The 20,251-nt window shown below is 38.0% G+C and overlaps 1 pseudogene; it reads right to left on the bottom strand.

Annotated features, from left to right (window-relative positions):
- Positions 1-9,318: 9,318 nt before the first annotated feature.
- On the bottom strand, positions 9,319-10,539 carry LOC103015707 (importin subunit alpha-8-like; annotated as a pseudogene).
- Positions 10,540-20,251: the final 9,712 nt, after the last annotated feature.

Genomic DNA, 20,251 nt, shown 5'->3' on the forward strand with positions numbered 1-20,251 from the left:
CTGAATATGAGTGATCTCACTTTTAGCAGGATCAGGTGGGATCAAGACTCATACCTGTTTCCATCAAAGCCATAAGAGTTTTAATTCTTCGCCTCTCCTAAGTCCCCGGCTTAGGAGATGACTGTATATGGCCTTCAGTCTCTCATGGGCACAGAGAGACCCTGGACTCAGCTTCAATCGTCTTTCCTCAGAAAGTGGCTGAGGCAGGAGTGCAGCGGGAGGGATGTGTGACTGGCCACAGAGAGCAGCTCTGGCCAGTGAGCAACCTGGTGGTCGCTTGAAGCTCAGCCAGCAACATTCTAATATCTTTACTGCTTCAAAATCCACATATTGGATGGGGGGATGGTAACACCATCCTTCTGGACACCATGTATTTCACCTCTAGGAGCCCCTCGACTCAACAGGCACAGCCAAAGACACAGTGCTTTCCTCTAGGACCCTGGGGTTTGCTCCCCTTTGCTATCCTGAGTTTGGGAAGTGCACAGGAGCATATGAACTTGAAACATCTGCTGTCTCATTAGCATGATAACATTTCCTAAAGCCATGCCTGGTTTCAATTTGAGGGCTGGGGAATTTTCCAGAGTGGTCAGGTTTGCTGCAAGAATTTATCCGGATTTTTGGGGATTTAATTTCTCCTCGGCCAGTGGGTTGCCTTCATCAGTGCTGTAAACAATCCAGAGCCCTAAAAGCTGGAATAGCCAGTAGCCAGTAGCCAGTCAGTAGCCAGTCATGGATGATTTTATATTGGAATTTGCCTGCTTCTGGAAAATCTTCCTGAGAGAGTCAAAGTCACATTATAGCCCCAGGATTCACTTCAAAAAACTCTGAGACATTTTACTCTAAGGGGCGAACAGATCCAAGGTTGGCTGACAGACAGCAGGAGAGGCTGAGCAACAGTGTATCTGGTGCCAATTCTTCTGTAAAAGGCATTAAGTCCCTCACTCATCTCTCAACGGAATGAGCCAAAGTTCTAATAATGCGCCTGTTTACTGCCCATAGTGGCTACAAGTTTCTATCAGTTCTCACTCATGAGAGTGAGATGAGTTGGTGCTCAGCGGTTTAATTTTTTTTTTCTGAAATGAGTTAGTACTTTACCTCCTTTTATCAGTTCCGAGAGTACTAGCTGAATGTTAGTACTGTTGTTAGAGCAGTTAAACCTGAGGCTACCCGAACGATTGGTGAGAAAGTACTCCCCCCTCAAAGGGAGTCAGCAACAAGTCAGGCAGTTGTCTTGGAAACTACTTCTTAGTAGGCACCCATTAACAGGAGGACAGTTTGTTACCTGACTGACGATACATTTTACCAACTTTCACGGACTTCCCTCAAATTATGTTAATTAACCCATGAGGCTCTTGCCCGTCCTCTTCCAGAAGTCCACGCTCCTCTCAGCATCTCACCCTCATCACCAAAACTGTTAAAAACTATGAAGGGACAGAGATTCTAGTCTACCAGCAGACGAACACACGAGGCTGCTGCAGTTCCATGAAAGTCCGCAGGAGACAAGACACTCCTGGGTCAGAGACAGAGGACTTTATTACTCACACCAACAGCCATACCAAAGTATTAGTATTTTATTGTGCCAGTTCTCAGATCTCCAATTCCCAGAGGGTGGCAGGAAGAGGGCCAGGTGACACCTACACACACAGCGGGGTGTGTTACAGAAAAAGAACCCTGAATCGTTTTTAATGGACATTAAGCCTGACTGCCCTTTGCTCCAGAAGAAGACTATTGCTATTTATTTTATTGGTCAGTAAGCATGGCCACATTTTGCTTCAGTAAAAGACACTACCTTGATGTCCCAAGATTGTCTCATTCCTATCAGTTCAGTATGGTACTGAGCAATGCCTTCTCCTCAATAATGCTACCATGTATCCCCATATTCCTCATTTAAGGTAAACTGTCATGCCTCAAATTCTCTATAAAGGTTGGAGTTTCAGTTGGTCATACTCTCTACCACAGGCCCTCATCTCTTGAGACAACAAATTGTAAGGTGATCTGGTTTCAAAATATCTGCCTAACATGATAGTGACTATTAGCAAATGCTATCAGATCCTCTCCCTCTCAAAAAAATGTAAAATTAAAAGTACAAAGAAAGTTTTAATCAACTGGTAGAAGAAAAAGAAGGAATAAAATACAAAAATACAAATTGTGGCCTTTCTTGTATATTCTTAGCCCTGTCCTAGCTTTTCCATTTAAATACTTCACGTTCTTCTCTTTTACATTTAGAACCATTCAGTTCTTACTCAGTTCCCAATCCCAACGCTTTTTTAGCAAAATTTGATCAGAAATACCAAAGGTGTTTCTAGATTCTTCTCAGAAGGCAGTTGAGAGGCCATTAGTATTATATCAGTCCTGTGGTATTATACACAACCAAAGCATTTTGTCACAATATTTCTTCCAAAACCGTAGTTTTCTCTCAAATAGGAATTTAGGAGTATAAAGTGTTCTCTATTCAACTATTCATAAATATATATTCAGTTTTGAACTTTTAATGAGATTGTATCATATAGTTTATATTTTAATGCAAAAATAAGATGGGAACGTTTGCCGGGAGTACTTGAAAAGAAGTAAACTCAATGTACTGAGTAGAATGAGAAAAATATTCTCCCATCTGTTTCATACCTTTATAATAAGGTAGAAATGAATAAGACTGGATAGTAGACCTTGGGAAATATATTGAGGCTGAGATTATCTTAGAAAGATGTATTTGAACTCTGAGTGGAAACTACAATCTAGTGGAATTTCTCCCCTGAGAGAAATGTGTGTTAGCACTGTTACAAAATAGCTTATGGGAAAAACTGAATAATAAGAAAATCATTTATGTAAATGTTGCCTAGGCTACTTATGTGTTTCAACTGTCTTAACAATTGAATGACAGACATGAAGAAGATAGGGAAAATGTCCCTTTGACTTGGGCGTGTGGACAGAAAGGAGAAAGGAATAGCACTATTGTCTTACCTCTAATCTCGTTCCCCCAAATCTTACCATGTATGCAGGCATATCCTCTCGGACGGAGCCTGGCCATTTGGGGGTATGATTTTTTTTATTACTTGCCTAATCTTAGTGAAGAATACAAGTTACATAAAAAAAAAATACTGGCTCTGTAGATTATTTACAGCAGCTGCCAACTTCTTGACTCAAGGCTAACCTCTGTGTTACTCTGAGAAGTGGATGTTAAGGTGGGAACAGTTATACCAGAGATTTATTGGGGAAATGCCTGTGAAAGGTGAACAGTAAGGATGGACAGTCAAGGGAAGCCTCAGACTACCGCTCCTTGAAAAGAAAGAGGGAAGGAAGCTTCGGTTAGAAAGCTTCAGACCACAGCACAGCTCCTGGACAGTCTCTGCCAGGCCTCTGGGGAGTACTCTGGGGAGCACCCTGAGCAAAGTTTGCCGACGAAAAAGTCCAGTGTTGGGAAGGAGTGTCTCCCACCAATCCCCCTGCCATGATCCATCACTGGCTGGGAAGAGGCCAGGCTCCAACTTTAACTGGAGACCATCAGTCAGCTATGCTCCCAGAAGCGGGTTCTTTGAAAGAGATTTGAGTGGAGAACCTTCGTGGCCACCACAACCTACGTCAAGAGCTTTCTCCACCTTGCCCTGTTTATTATATTACAATTAAGCCTCCATTGTGTGATGTCCTGACCTTCTCTGCTTCTCTGCAAAGAAAGGATGCCCTTTCTTTGCTTATACCTACAGTGAAACACTATGAATCTTAGTCCCTAATCAACTTCCCTATTAGCTACAAAAATCACTCATATGAAGCACTTTGGGATTTTATAAACTTTACACAGAGCATTTTTTAATGGTCATGAAGAAAGTTTGCTTTTTATAGCAAAGTTTATGGGACTTCTTCCTTCCATAACTTTTTCCTACCTCCCCACTTTTAATCATCTCCCTCCAGGCTGGGACTCTATGCTCTCCCACCTCAATTATCTAGAAAACTGTCTCCTCTCAATGGTACAAACCACAAAAGAACCGACAGATGCTCAAATTCAGCCCAAAGCCATTATTAAATTATGCTTCTTAGCAAACACTTTTTTTTTCTAAGAGGACCTCTGTCACAACTACTAATATAATATACTATCATTCTCAACCAGAGACATGTAACTTGAGAATTTTAATCATACTAATCACTTTCACTCTGTAAATTGTGTTCAATAGCATGGCTAATTCAAACTCTTATTCAGAGTTTAGACAGTTTCAGGTCTGAGATGCACATGAAAGCAGAGATAAGTGCATTTTCTGTTGCTCATTTCAGCCTTGAAATACTTAGTTTACTAATTAAATTTTCATTTCCAACTCTAAGACCTGTTACTCTATTCCAAATAGCATACATCCTACTCCTTGATGTGGAATATCTGCTGCTGCTATTGCCACCTCAAACAAGTAACACACAAAAACTAATAAGAACACAATTCAACAGTCCTGTCATTGCATCAAGGAGGAGAGCAGTGGTCCTCTCCAGCCATCAGAGATTTGTAAAAACTAAGAGTCCTTGATGGCTCTCGGTTGCTCGGCAACCACCTTGCTATGGAAGGAGTGCACCTGTAGCATATTCATGTTTCAGTTTTTCTTTGATACAGAAAATCTCTTTCCTGGATGAAGATTTAGAAATCCATAGTTTTTTTAATCTAAGTGAATTATGATATAAAGTCATGAAAAATAAAGCTTGTCACCTTTTCCTGTTGTTCTTCTTGATAGACTGAGGGCTGTTATGTTCCTTCCCCTGGAAAGTTAAAACAAGCAGAGTTAGGATGAGACTGTCAGGCAGAGAAAGAGGAAGTCACATGTCCCTTAGCTGCTTCCTGTTTCCTAAACCAAAGATTCTTATTTTTAAGAGGGGAGAGGGGTCAAAGTGCTTGGTGGTGGAAGAGATCTCTCCAGTCCAGAAAGAAATAAGAACCTGGTAGTCAGAGTACTCCACTGTACTCTTACTATCTCAAAGGTAATAAAATAGGGAAGACCGAATATCTTGGAACATTTAATTTAATAATATACCAATCTTCCTCAACTTACAATGGGGTTATGTCCCAATAACCCCATTCTAAGCTGAAAATGTCATAAGTCAAAAATGCATTTAATAAAGCTAACCCACCAAACATCATAGCTTAGCCTGGCCTACCTGAAACGTGCTCAGTACACTTACATCAGCCTACAGTTGGGCAAAATCACCTAACCCAAAGCTTGTTTTATAATAAAGTGTTGAATAGCTCACATAATGTATTGGATACTGTATGGAAAGTGAAAAGCAGAATGGTTGTCTGAGTACAGAATTGTTCAAGTGTCTCAGCTGTTTACCCTGGTGATTGCACGGCCGACTGGGAGCTACCACTGCCCAGCAACAGGAGAGAGGATCGAACCGCGTATCACTACCCTGGGAAAGGCTCAAAGTTCAAATTTTGAAGTAGTTTCTACTGAACATGTGTCACTTTCCCATCATCTTAAAGTCAAAAGAACTGTAGGCCAAACCACCATCCTAAGTCAAGGACTGTCTGTATTTAAACGATTAAAAGTCACAGTAGAAAATCCACAATATGTCCTAAAATGGTAACTATTACACAGGTAGCAATTTCTAGATTAATGTTGATGACTTACTCAAAATTCTTTGTTATTTGTGAGCAAATTTACCATTTGCTTAAAAGAACGTTCAATACAATGAACAATTCCGTTAAAATTGAGACCTAAAACTAACACACCATTGTAAAGCAATTATACTCCAATAAAGATGTTTAAAAAAAAACAAAAAATTTGAGACCTAAATCAGAAATAGACTTGCTCATATAGTTAATCTGTACCTTCATTATTTCTACAGATTCACAGTTTTAAAATGGGAAATTGTTTTTAAAAACGTATTAAGAATGATTAAGAGTAAGTCGCGGGTACAGTATTATTTTCTACTTATGATAATAAAATATCTGATGTCACCATGGTTAAATAATATTTGGACATTTAGCAGATATCTGAATGTATTCATGCTGTTCTGAAGTAATCTTTTTCTAGATATATTTCCCCACTGGTCATGGGGTGAGTGCTAAAAAGGCCATGGCTGAATACTGTTTATCTCCTGGATACATGGATTTATTTTCAGGCATCTGACTCAAAAGAGTGCAATTTATAAATGTCTACCTCACAGACTATTCTCTAATTTAGCAGATAAAACAGAAAATCTTAGTAAATTATCCACCTACTGAAATAAAATCACATATTCTAGATTATGAGCTCTCATCAGCTAAATACATTTCAAGTACCCTAAATCAGAGAGGAAATGTCCATTTCAGGCACTGGAGGAGTGGACTTGAGGTGTGGACTGTATTTCAAGCAGCAAAAGTGGCGTGAACTGGTGACGAGAGGGTGGTGCTCAGGACTCAATGTGCTGTATTTGGGGGAGAATAAGCATGTCTAAACCACAATTTCAGACAAGAAGCAACCTAAACTATCATGTGGTTCAACTGTCCACTTTGGAGGCAAGGACGTTGAGAGAGTCTAGAATTAAGTAAGGAGCCCAAGGCCATTATAGTTAGTTGTTGACAAAAAGGGATATGATTTCTTTGGAGACAGATTATATGTATAGGCTGTTCCATCATTCTATTTCTTGATCTGCAAATATTTTTCCCTTAAGTTAAACATGTATTGCTTTTGTATTAAAAATTGTACTATTGACAATAAAAGTAGTTTTCTTTGTTTTATATATTGAGAAGCTGAGGCCACATGAAGTGCAGTTTCAGGTATCATAAAAGAACTGGTATGAACTAAAATGAAATATTCATGATCCAGAGATGCTGTTTGGTGTTCCAGGTGAGAAAACTTCAGAAAAAAATTAAATTATGGGAGTTTGGCAAAATGTTAGTATCAAAGAAAAAATTCATCACTACTTTTAACCTTTTTTTTTTTTTTTTGCTTTTAAAATTTTATTTATTTTATTGAAGTATAGTTGATTTACAATGTTGTGTTAGTTTCCGGTGTACATCAAAGTGATTCAGTTATACATGTGTATGTGTAACTACTTTTAATCTTAATGAGCATATTTTGTCAATAAAATTTGAGGTATAGTAGTTACATAGAATTATACGTAATATAATTACGCGTATACATATATGCACAGTGAACATAATTTCAGGTAAACAGTGTAACAGTTGAAGATAACTAATAATTTGTATCTAAGCAATATCATGGATTTTGGTAAACACAACGTTAGAATCTGGCTAATAAACCTATACGTCAATAGAAGTTAAATATATCATAAAGCTTTATTCAAGAGTACTTGGATTAGAAACAAACAGCAGTAGACTTTTACAAAAATCCATATGCACTCAAAGATAGGCTTGTTACTTCATCTTATCGCTGATGTTAATTAAGTGCCAATTACTCTGTTTATTCCCATTTAAACAGATTTCATCAAATACTGATTTACGCCACCTGCAACCTCAATCGGGCACCCTTCTGACTGATTCATAAGAAGTGCACCAGGAACATAACAAAGGTTAAACATAACCAATCTCACATACTAACCAACCTCACATAGAAAGGTCACAAGAAACAAATGTGTCCTTAGCTTTATTATTAAAATTAACATTAATTTTTAATCTATTTAACTGACGTCTAATTAATTGAAGTGAATCTAATAAAAGATGTAGCCATGGAAAAGTCTTTAATATACACATCAGAATGATGCAGTCAGTGATGCCATCGTTGCTTAAGACTAGGGTCATTCTTAATTAACTTTGATGCTGTATTATTTGAAAGTAGTGATAATTCATGTACACTACTTCTCTCCATACACAATTATCTTCTCTCTGTGCACAATTTATCTAGGAGAAACTTAAAAAATTTAGCATAACACATTCTAATTATTAAGTTATTAAAGTACCAGAAAATAGCCTGAAGAACAGATTAGATCTGTTTACGTTATCTGTATACTAATAAAAAGGCTCTCTATTTCATGGATGCTTCCATTATATCAAGAAGTATTTACATATTAAAAAAAAGCATTTGTTTGATAAAATATATTTCATTCTTTCCCCCCAAATTTTTCCAATAGTCTCCAGAATCTCACTTAACAAGATTTCTCTCACTAACCAGATATAAAATAACACTTAATTCCACCAAAAAGTATTGAATAAGCATCTGTAGATACGTTAAGTATAATAACTTTAAATTATCACATGATACTCAGGGGCTTTACTGTAGTACCCTAAAGTTGTTCCAAGGCTTTTGAGAAGAAAACCTGCCATGAATGAAACAGGATGGCAATTCTGTAACCTCATAATTTATGTGAAAACCTGATTTTGTTAAACGAGCAAAAGTTATGACAAACGGTTCAGTTCAACCTGTGAGGAACTGCCGGGTACCACGTCTCCTGATCTACACTTTTAAATCATTTTATCTTACGAAAGTAACGAGAGGACCTTGTTCTTCTATATTTTCTACCTGTTTCTGTTTTTTTTTTTTTAAATAAGTCTCTACCTTGGCTCTGTCTCTTGGTTATGATTCCTCCCATAAACTAAAGGTGATGCATTTAAAACTTTCCTTCCCATTTCCTGGGAACTCCAGTGTGGGTTTTTCCTTCTAGGATTCCCCGGTTTGGGCAACTTCAGTGTGTGAAAACCTCAAGTTCATGCTTTTGCACAGCAGAAAATCACTGCAATAGTCATACTTTACAATGCCTCACTCAATTTCAGGTACAGTTCTTTTGGGTTTTGGGGCAAGGGCCTGTATGTGCGGAAGTGTGTAGTTACAGTGATATATTTTTTTGATAGATGGGGTGAAAGTTTCAACTTTATTAACATTCAGTTTAAAAAGCTTTACACCCATGATATACTAAGATACAGGAGTGCTGTTTCTTAAAGAAGTTACCTTTTGGGGTTCTTCTATGAAAAGACACAGGTTTCCTTCTCAGAAAGCTTTCTGCTGGGCTTCCCTGGTGGCATAATGGTTAAGAATCCGCCTGCCAATGCAGGGGACACGGGTTTGAGCCCTGGTCTGGGAAGATCCCACATGCCGCGGAGCAACTAAGCCCGTGCGCCACAACTACTGAGCCCGTGTGCTACAACTACTGAAGCCCGCGTGCCCAGAGCCTGTGCTCTGCAACAAGAGAAGCCACCGCAATGAGAAGCCTGCGCACCACAACGAAGAGTAGCCCCCACTCGCCGCAACTAGAGAAAGCCTGCGTGCAGCAACGAAGACCCAATGCAGCCAAAAATAAATAAATAAATTTTAAAAAATAAATAAAATAAATAAAATTGTCGTGAAAACAAGAAAGAAAGAAAGCAAGCTTCTCTGCTATCTGGAGAGTGTAACAGATGGCGTCCAGGACGTCTCACACGGTGAGCAGATCCATCAGGGGCTCCAAGGCCCCAGCGTGGGCAGGCGGGGTCAGCCCGCGCACAGTGCCCCTGGCTGTGAAGTCAGCCGTCATCCAGAGAGCCTCCTTCTGGCCATTCAACTTTCCACTTTGCAGCAGAGCCGCCAAGGGAGGCATCATGCCACAAGCAACCAGCTGCTGGAGGAGCTGGCAGCGTCCCGGCTGCCTCCTCTGGATGGAGGACATGGGGTCTATCCATGCTGGAGGGGGCACGCTCAGCATGCCTGTGTCAATGCCACCTGGGTCTGTGGCCTGCTCCAGGGATGATGACCCCACAGTGTGGAGAGAGGGGGTTAAGACATTGAGTTCTGAGCTGGACCAGAGCTGGACCAGACTGGGCGGGACCCCTGCGTCCATCACGAGGCTGATGCACTTGCTGCAGCCCTCGCTGAGGTAGGACAGGGCTCAGTGGGTGTCCGAGAGAACCTCGCTGTCCTGGAGGTGCAGGAGGTAGGAGAGGACGGGCCACATCTACTTCACTGCTTTTTCTGAGAGCAGGGACTCCCGTTTCAGCACAGATTGGACAAGATCCATGTGATGTTCCGTAGCATTGAGACTGGTCTGGTTGATGACACCAGGGCCAGCAGGTGTGGGACGGCACTGCTCCAGATGATGTCTCAACTGTGGGCCATCACCTGCTCTGTTAACAAGAGCCCCCCCTGCCTGTTCACACACAGTTACGAGAGGAAGGCAAGAGCTCAGTCAGGGGCTGGATGCCCCCGCCCTTCCCCAGTGGCTGGCTAGGGTCTGCTCCCAAGTCCCTGAAGCAAAATGGGTCAGAGCCCAGGCTGCCTCTAGCTACAAACAGCGGTGATGTCTTCAGGAACTCCACCAGCCTGGGAATGAGCCCTGCTTCAACAATCAGTTTTGGAGGAGGGTTCTTTTCCTGGGACAGAATTTTCCTGGCCCCCTGGGTGGCCGAGAAATATAGGTCTGGATCTGAGGTATTCACACCATTATTATTCATGGAAGGTGAGGCTGGTCCATTTGGTCAGCTTCTCAGATGCTGGGCTGGGGGCAGGCTGGTGATGTTCCTTCTCTTTCAGGCCCGCTCATCCTTCTCCACCTTCCAGAGCCCTAGGCTGACTGCCATCCTCTGTTGCCACCTTAGAGATGCATCTTTGCCTGGGCCATAAATTCTGTCAGCTTCTCTTCTGGAGCTTCTGAAGCTGGCATATTGACTAGAAGAAGTAAACCACCTGACAGGGAGCCACTGTGACTAATGAGGTAGAAAGAAAGCAATATTCAAAGCCCAAAGCCAAGTTCCAATTCATAACTGAATACAACACACAACTGGATATCACCTACAATGTTATTTAACTTTCTTAGGTGTCCGTTCTTTCATCTGTAGATCAGTAGTGATAATACTTGACTTTTCTAAAATCCAAAGCTATTTGGAAAGAAGAAAATTATTAGTACATTAAAAAGCCTTTTAAAATGTATAATTCTCATTAACATTCCTTAGGCAATACAATGCTTTTTCATTATGATCCTGCCTTCTGTCAGCACAAGTTCTATGACCCAGATATGCTGGGGGTAAATCACCCTAGAAAAGAACAATGTGCACTTATAGTGATATTTCTGAGCTTCTCAGAAGTCTGTAAGGTGCTGTGCTTAGGGACTCTATTTACACTTGCATTTATATGTACACTTTCTCTCATTTCCCATAAAATAGTGACTAAGCACTTCTATTTATTGAGTAAAGTAATACACAAATCTAACAAATAGTATCAATTTTCAAGAAGATTATAATTTACATTGTGAGACTATACTGGCAGTTATTACACAGCCAAGGAGGTACTTCTAAATTAGTGCAACAAATACATTAATAATTGCTCAGCTACTCCAGGTCAGCAATCACTCCTCCCTGTTTTCTCTGAGAACATCCATGTGTCATAATTCTAAAATAGCTATGATTATGCACCCTACTTGTTACTTGGACATCTGGTTAATATTAAGGGCATTTCAGAGCAAACAGAAGTAGCAAAAGGGAAAGAGTATGCACAGAAAAGTTTGTTAACAATTACAGCAGAAAAGTGGGCACTAGAGCTAAAGAAGAAGAGGAGAATGAATGATGGAAGAGAGTTTTAATTTGTTCTTATTTTTTTATGTTGGGTTCAAGAAAGTTTAAAAGAAAATGGACTGTAAGTAGATAAACAACAAAGACAAATTATCATAGAATATAAAAAGGAAAGGGATGGGAGCCTTTGTACCAGGAAGGGAAAGGAAACCAGTGGGTGACAAGGAATGTTCATTTAGAGAATTGCTACAGGAAAGTGAGGTCACAGTTGATGTGATTTGCAGCGAGGTGGAGAATATCTGAAAAGGGTACATTTGTTTTAAATCTATGCAAATGGAGAATGGGAGAGAGGCTGGTTAGAAAACATAGTAGGTCGTGTGGGAGAATAAAAGGCTAAACTGAATTTGCTGTCTATTTTTATAGAGGAACTGATTTGTATGATTCAGTAAAACTCAATAGCTATGGAAATATTGAGTAGTTGTATTCATTTAAGGATGATACATGTGGACATTAGGTCATGAGATTTGATATAGGCCATTAATTTAACCTTGGGAAGAAAGAATATGAAGATATAAGAGCCCCTACTGGCAGATGTGGAAGATCTCCAGTAGGGCTAGCCCTTTACGGAAGATTGGGCAGAGTCCTTGCAGACAGCAGTATCAAAGGTGGAGAAACCTGAATAGTGTAGAAGAAAAGCTACTAAGCACTGTAGATTTCAGACAATATTCTATCATGGTAATGAACACATTTTCCTATTGTGTGTAAGTGACATTTTTAATCACTTTTATGTATTCAAAGAATAGACTAAATCAGTTATATGGAAAAAAGTATGACAACTCTCAGTTGTGCTATGTATTTGATAAAAACTTCTTTGCAAATACTGCTTTAAAAATTAATTAAAAAATAGATCACAAAGGTTAAAAAACAAGTGGTTATCATATTAAACTAGAAATTAATCTAGTACCACTTTGTAAATTGTAGGCTTTTACACTGAAAATAAAACAAATAGTTTTAAAATTATTTTTAAAGCAATTTCATCACTGATATAAAGTCTTCTGTTTTATTGACGTTTAACTTACCCTTTCAAACGGTAAAAATATTTACAAATTCAAAGTTAAAGACATTATTTACTCAGAATAGTCCTTTTCCAACATCATTTCAGGTTTTACAATGAGCCATGGAAAAACAGATCTTGCTTTGTCTCAAAGGGATTTTTTCTGACATTAAAAAAAGCTGACATACTTTTATCAGACTCCGTGTCATTTTTCCAAAACAGCTGTTTTAAGAAATATCAATTGAGTTCACATGAAATATTTTGCCTTCTAGCTTCAGAAAGCCCCAGGAAGATCTTTCTCTGTCAGTGTGCTTGACTGTGAAAATATGAACTGGTGCCAGTCTCCAACGAAAAGAATCAGAGCTGGAATTCTCTGCCCAGCTCTATGACAGAGACAAACTACATTCAAGACAGATAGTAATATGATATTCAGTAGGCTAACAACATTTTGCCATACACACACACAGTGCATATATCACCACTTAGAGTAGAAATATCTACTGCAACGTTTCTAGATTCTGTTGGTGTCTGCCTTTGGGTATATGTTATCTCTCCACTAACTTTGGATTCTGGATTCTTGATGGTGTTCTATTGCCAGGAAGTTCACTCTCAAATTCCCAAGCCAACCAAAAGAGCAGGTTTCTAAAGCTCCTTAATATACAAAGGAAGCATGTACTTAACATAAGAAATTAGTTTCTATTACAAAAACTAGAGAAGATGGTCCATGTCACTTAAGTAATCTCTTTCTGAATAATCAGTACAATACAGTCCAACATACCCAATTACTCCAACCAGATTTGTACAGTCTCAGCGGGGCCTTCACAAATACAAAATATTTTGATCTGGTCAGAAGCCAAAATGCAAAAAATGCAAAACAATTTGGGAAACTTGGTTCCAAGAATTCCAGAGGAAGCATTTCTCCAATTACAGAAAACAACTTCTTAAGCTCTTCTTGCTTATTCTTAAAGTGCCAGTAAATCCAACAGTGTTTAAGTCAGAAAATATATCCGCTTTTAATATCAGCAACATTGCAAATGAAATATATCTCCTTTTTCCAAAGGAAATAGTGACCCCAAAGTTCTTTGTTGGATTTTTTTGTTGTCAGCTAAATGTGCTAAGAAATCAGAGATAATTATAGTCAGTCTAAGGGTGAGTCATTCACTGCAATTTTATTTCACATTTATATTTTAAAATCTTTGAATTAGAATGCAAAATATCTATTTTATATGTCATTTATCAGGGAAATAAATACATAATGGACTAACTGACCTCTAATAATTTATCTTTTCTGATTATCTGATACTCAAGATTCTGAGTGTTTCTTCTTTCAGACCTGCATCTCCTGCTGGGGCAGTAATTTAACACATTATACCCTAATTTATATAATGTCATGTCAGAAAGATTCACTGTCACCAAATCTATAATGATAACTGCAGCAGAGCTGTTGAAGCATCCGGTGGCAATTATTACTTTGTCAGAAAATTTTCTACCAATTTTGATAGGTGAAAGGATTTGACTTTCATGGTGTTATTCTTGGTTTTAAGATGAAGATTTGCTTTATTGATAAAGACACACAGAAACAGGTACATAAGTACTGAGTAAAATAAGATTTGGGGAATAGTTGCTGTATTAAAAAAATAGACATTTATTTTGATCATGTTGTGACTGCCCTTAAAATTTGAGCCAATCTGAGTGAAACAAACTTTCAGGCGATGTTGGGAGCCCACGTGACAGATATCAGTGACACTCACTTAAAAGGAGGGAGGCATCTTGACTGAAGGCTTCTGCAGTATTATTTGCAGAGGTTGGAAGGCGTATGTTTAAAAAGTTTTATTCCCTCAAACTAACCATTTTGGGAATTATTATTCCAGAGAAGCAGGCAATGGGTTGCCTTTTATGCCTACGTAGCATAAATTGCACCAATCCTGACTTCAGCTACCTTACAAATATCGCTGAAATCTGCTTTTAGATACCTCATATCAGTTCATCCTTGCTTAAAATAGGGTGTGACAGTCCCAATTTGATACAGAGAGTTACTTTTCTCCAGGTTTTGAAATACATATTGTACAATTATATATTTGTGTATGTATATATCGACATATTGACATCAAAGTCTATATTGTTTTGATAAGTATTTCAACTACAATTTTGTCATACAGAAACTATTTTCTCCAGTTTACACCCGTGGGCATGTTTGGGGTCTGTGCATTTCATAATTGGGAGCCACTGCGTTAGGGCATTAGAGTCTAATGGTTAAGATCTTGTTTCTACACACAAAGAGATGAAGGATCATGGATACATTGGCTACCATATTTATGTCATTGACTGTTATAAAACCATTGAGATACACTTAGTTTTTCAAAAGGAAAATGGTAAGAATTATTTTTGTTTAACCTTACACATTTGAAATCTTGATTCTCTAAATATATTAAATATTAGTTCTCTACCAAGTTTCCTGCTAACAAGTTCTCTAAAAAGTTTCCTGCTGGTCTCTGGATTGCTACACAAAGTCCTACTCCTATTATCAATGTTCATTTATCTCACGTGTATAGAGGATCACCTAAGTGTCAAAAACTGTGTGAGAAAATGTGAAATAAAATGTTGGGCAAAGCAGCCCCAGTCTCTGCTCTCAGGGAACAAATGTTTGCCATCCTTTGTTCTCCTTGCTTACGCTTGCCTTTCTTTCACCATATAGGCAGGTAAATGACCTCCTTCTTCCCTGATCCGCTCCACACAGAAGGCATCTTGGGAATTGAAAGGTCAGAGAGTTTGGCGTGAATCCTTTTGGAGGATGGATTTATGAACGTGCCTACACGCTGAACCACTGCTCGCTACGGAATCTCAGATCTTTTATCTGCCTCTGGAAGTCACACCCTTTTACCAGCCCAGTTTCCATTGCTCCATCCACTTCAACAGGTTTGGCTGTATATGGCTTGGCTCCAAAAATGAACAAAGTCTGAGGAATTTACCAGGAGGTGTCCTAGCAACCATATAAATCAATTGAATTAGATTTGTACTGTTATTATTGCATTGTTATTATGTCCAGTCACATTGCTGGACATTAGATCTCCAGAGCGTATTCACCTTGGATAACTAAAGAGATCTGTACCTTTTGACCACCTTCTCCCCATTTCCCTCTTGCTCCAGACTCTGGCAACCATCATTCTACTCTCTACTTTTATGAGTTTGACTACTTTAGATTCCACATATACCTGAGATCATCCAATATTTGTCCGTCTGCCTTATTTCACTTAGCACAATGCACTCCAGGTTCATCCACGTTGTTGCAAGTGGCAGGATTTCGTTTCTTTTTATGGCTGAGTAATGTTCCACTGTATATTTATATACTGCATTTTCTTTATCCATTCGTCTGTTGATGGACACGTTGTTTCCATGTGTTGGCTACTGTAAATAATTCTGTAATGAACATGGGGGCGCAGGTATCTCTTTGAGATACTGATTTCATTGCCTTTGGATATACACCCAGAAGTGGGATTGCTGAATGTTATGGTAGCTCTATTTTAAATTTGGTGGGGGGAACCTCCTTACTGTTTTCCATAATGGCTGTACCAATTTACATTTCCACCAACAGTGTAGGAGGGTTCCCCTTTTTCAACATTCTCACCAATACTTACTTTTTATCTTTTTGATAATAGCCATTTTAACAGATGTGAGATGATATCTCAGTGTGGTTTTTATTTATTTATTTATTTATTTATTTTATTTTTGGCTGTGCTGGGTCTTTGGTTCGTGCGAGGGCTTTCTCCAGTTGCGGCAAGTGGGGGCCACTCTTCATCGCGGTGCGCGGGCCTTTCACTATCGCGGCCCCTCCCGTCGCGGGGCACAGGCTCCAGAAGCGCAGGCTCAGCAGCCGTGGCTCACGGGCCCAGCCGCTCCGCGGCATGTGGGATCCTCCCAGACCAGGGCTCGAACCCGTGTCTCCTGCATTAGCAGGCAGATTCTCAACCACTGCGCCACCAGGGAAGCCCCCGTCAGTGTGGTTTTGATTTGCATTTTCCTGATGATAAGGGATGTTGAGTACCTTTTTACATTTTTGGTCATTTGTATGTGTTCTTTTGAGAACTATCTATTTAGGTCCTTTGCCCATTTTTAAATTGTGTTACTAGTTTTTTTGCTTTTCAGTTGTATGAGTTTCTTACATATTTTGGATATTAACCCTTTATCAGATATATGATTTGCAAATATTTTCTCCCATTCTATAGGTTACCCTTCTCTCTGTTGATTGTTTGCTGTGCAGACTTTTTAGTTTAATGTATTTCTGCTTTGTTGTCTGTGCTTTCTGTGTCATATCTAAAAACTCCTTGCTCAGACCAACGTCAAGAAATTTTTTCCCTATGTTTTCTTCTGGTAGTTTTATAATTTCAGTTCCTATATTTCAGCCTTTAATCCATTTTGAGCTTACTTTTTTATATAGTGTGAGATTAAACCCTTAAGTGTTTCTCCTACAGTGATACATTAGCCCTTTCTTTTTGTTTTCTTTCTTATTTTTTTCCTCACTTAAGTCATCCATGTGACAATAAGTTACTTTTATACTTTTGTTTAAGTTTTAAAAAAATCTTAATTATCATGGTTTTGATAATTTGGATATTATTACATCACTCATGTCCAATACCATCCAAGATTCTTACGTTTTAGGAAATACGGTTTTGATCAAGCTTGGGTAATGACCTCAGGTGGTGACTCACTCATTCCTTTTTTTTTTTTTTTTTTTAGTAAGAATTGTCTTCCTAGTGACCATGTGCAATTTCAGGTTTCCATTCACTCTAGTAAACTGTGTAACAATCCAGATTATAATTATGACTATTTTTTTCCCTGAGTTTTTAAAGAATGTGTTTTTAAAAAATAAGCTCTGAGACAGTTTGACCATAGGATCACACTACAGAGGGTATTAAAAAATGTACAGATTCATTGGAAATACTTTTAGTTACTGGATAAGATGAATATATCCCATGGTGTACCATAAATAACTTTGCCTCTTTCATGTTTTCCAATGATATAGGAGCAAGACTTCCTGCTGTGAGTGAAGTGCTGAGTATTAAGATGGGATCTTTAGAAAAATAATGAGGTTTGGAATAACATATTAGTTATATGTAAGTAAAAGTTGAACACAGACTAGTAAAATTAATAAGGAAGAGGGGCTATAGGGAAAGAGTAAATAATACTGTAATGAAAAGAGGAAAGGAAGAAGGGTTTATAGACACTCTCTTTATATGTCAGTTACAAATAATATTTGTATGGTGATATATTTATATAGAATATATATATATATTTATCCCATTTTTTTAAATTGAGTAATTTACAATATTTAACCACATATTAATAGAATATTTGGAATACATGTTTTATGTATACATATACATACATATACCTACTTAAATTGTCAGGTAAAAGTGAGCATGATAAAGTGCATTAATATTTACAAAGCACTTTCAAATACTTAAAAATACTCAATTCTCATAATTGTTCTTTTATGGATACAGACTCAGCTTGATGATGTAAGGATAATGTTTCTAGAACAAAAAGAAAAATATCCATAAAATGCTAAAATTCAGGATTCATGAGGTACTGAATGATAGTAAAATCTTCAAAATCTTCAAAAATGAGCTGCATAGTACTAGTAAATGGCATTTTGGAGCTGATTCAAACATAAAAGAGAGCCTGACCTCATAACTTCCCAGTGCCTTGGAACACTGCTTTCTCTAATTATCAGAATAAAACTCTCTCTTCATGGCTCCTTGGCTTTGCATCAACATAAAGTGTTGAAATCACTAATTCCATTATATTCCAGAAGGTACTCGAGGGATCATTTCCTAATTAACCTGGCTTTTACACGGCATTCATTCATTTTTAGTTTTACTGATATTTTATCAGCTAAAACACATTTCATATTTAAATAGCTTATCAGCTGCATTTTAGACAAACTGGTACAACAAGGATACTATTCCTAAAATATAATGAGGGACTAATACCCTTTTTGTACTTCCACTTGAACCCACTTAATTGCTGCAACGATAAGATGAACTCTATATGTTTAAAGCTTTTTATGATTTCAAATACAGATGACTTAGTTCACTAGTTCTGAACATTTTATATTTAAAGCAAATTAAAATAATTGAATGCTGAAAGTACAACTCTTAAAATGGCATGTATAATTTAAAGCAGGTGAATTATAACAGCGAATAAGGCACATAAATCTGTTGAACAAAAAATCAGCCCCCTCCTAGAACACAGTCTAGAACAAAGTCATCATGGCTTTCACATATTACATGTCCTAGACCAAGTGACAAAGCCTCCTTGAACCTTGGTTTCCCCTCTGCAAATAAAGATAATCATAGTACTTCCCTTATGCAACCTTTAAGGGTATTAACATAGCACAGTTAAAATATTGAGTACAGTATCAGATACAACAGTAATAACTCAGAACATGTTATCTGGGAAATGTCCTAAAAATATATATAAATTATTGTCTTTGACCTAGTTCTAAAGTTAGAGTTGTCTTGCAGGAGTAATACACAGCTAGCTTAGATGTAAGCCATCTGTATCCCCCAAATACTGTACCATACCCTGACAGAGACAACCTTGAAAGATCAGGTAAAGGCACAAGTCAGTCTGTCTTGAACACCAGGAGGAAGATTTGCCACGCCAGGAACCTACCAGCTTTGATGCTCACTCCCACCTCCCTGGACATTTTCTTAGAACCACACAAGGCTTCTCTGAATAGTCAAATGAAAATTGTTGGTGTTGTGCTCTATAATAACTAATGTCTGGAGGAGTAGTCCTCCATAATAAACTTTGTAGAGAATAATGTACAGGAATTGCATGCAAATATTTACTAGGTGGAAGTAAAAGGAGATTTGAAGTCAGTATCACTGAAATTCTCATTAATGATATTGCAGGTACCTATGTAGATATTGTGGACCTAACTGCAGAATTTTTTAAATAATTTAATTATAGATTAATAGCTAGGTAGAATATCTTTTACAAGCAAATCTCTCACTGTATTTCCTTAAAATGTCATGTTTCCAGAGTGTAATTTATAATGAAGTAATATATACTCTAGTGAGAGTTTGCAATCAGTTATTAAGGGTTATAATTAACAATTCGCGAAGAACTAACTCTTCCTTTCTGCATTGTTGGAACAGGCAGATGATATATTAGAAATTCCCAGTCTTACAGATAGAAAGTAATTATTCACCTGAACTCATTTATTTCAGAGTGTTGCCATTTCTCTAAATATAGTTCAGTTTCACATCTGTATGCTGACACTGTAATTTAGTAGCCATCAAAGTATATGAATGGAAGGCTTTTTAATTTGATGAAAAAAATGATTTTAGATTATTTTTATGGGAAGCAGACTATGTACAAGTGAATCATGTATGAACCATGAACATCTGTGGGGATGTTATAGAAGCCCTGCTGAGCTTTGGCTAAAACATTAGCTCAGTAATTCACTGCCAAATGTTGATCAATTGACTAAATTAGTCCTTACTCAGTGAGAAATATAAATATCTTTGTAAAAAAAATGAACGTTCTTCATACTGAAGTGGTATCAGTTTATAAGTTAAATTAAACAGGCTCCAGTAAGTATTAGATGTAATGCTAGCACTGTTGACATGAGTATGAATAAGACACGGGCCAACCATTGTGGTACAGTGTAAAGGGTACAGACTTCAAAGTCAGAAAACATTTGTTTCAAATTGAGGGTTACTTTTTCTTGTAACCTAGTTGTTTACCTTATCTGATGTTGAATTTTCTAGTCTGTAAAACACAGAAAATAATTAAGATAATATCAC

Source organism: Balaenoptera acutorostrata, chromosome 13 (assembly GCF_949987535.1).
Source record: "Balaenoptera acutorostrata chromosome 13, mBalAcu1.1, whole genome shotgun sequence".
Taxonomy (NCBI): Eukaryota; Metazoa; Chordata; class Mammalia; order Artiodactyla; family Balaenopteridae; genus Balaenoptera; species Balaenoptera acutorostrata.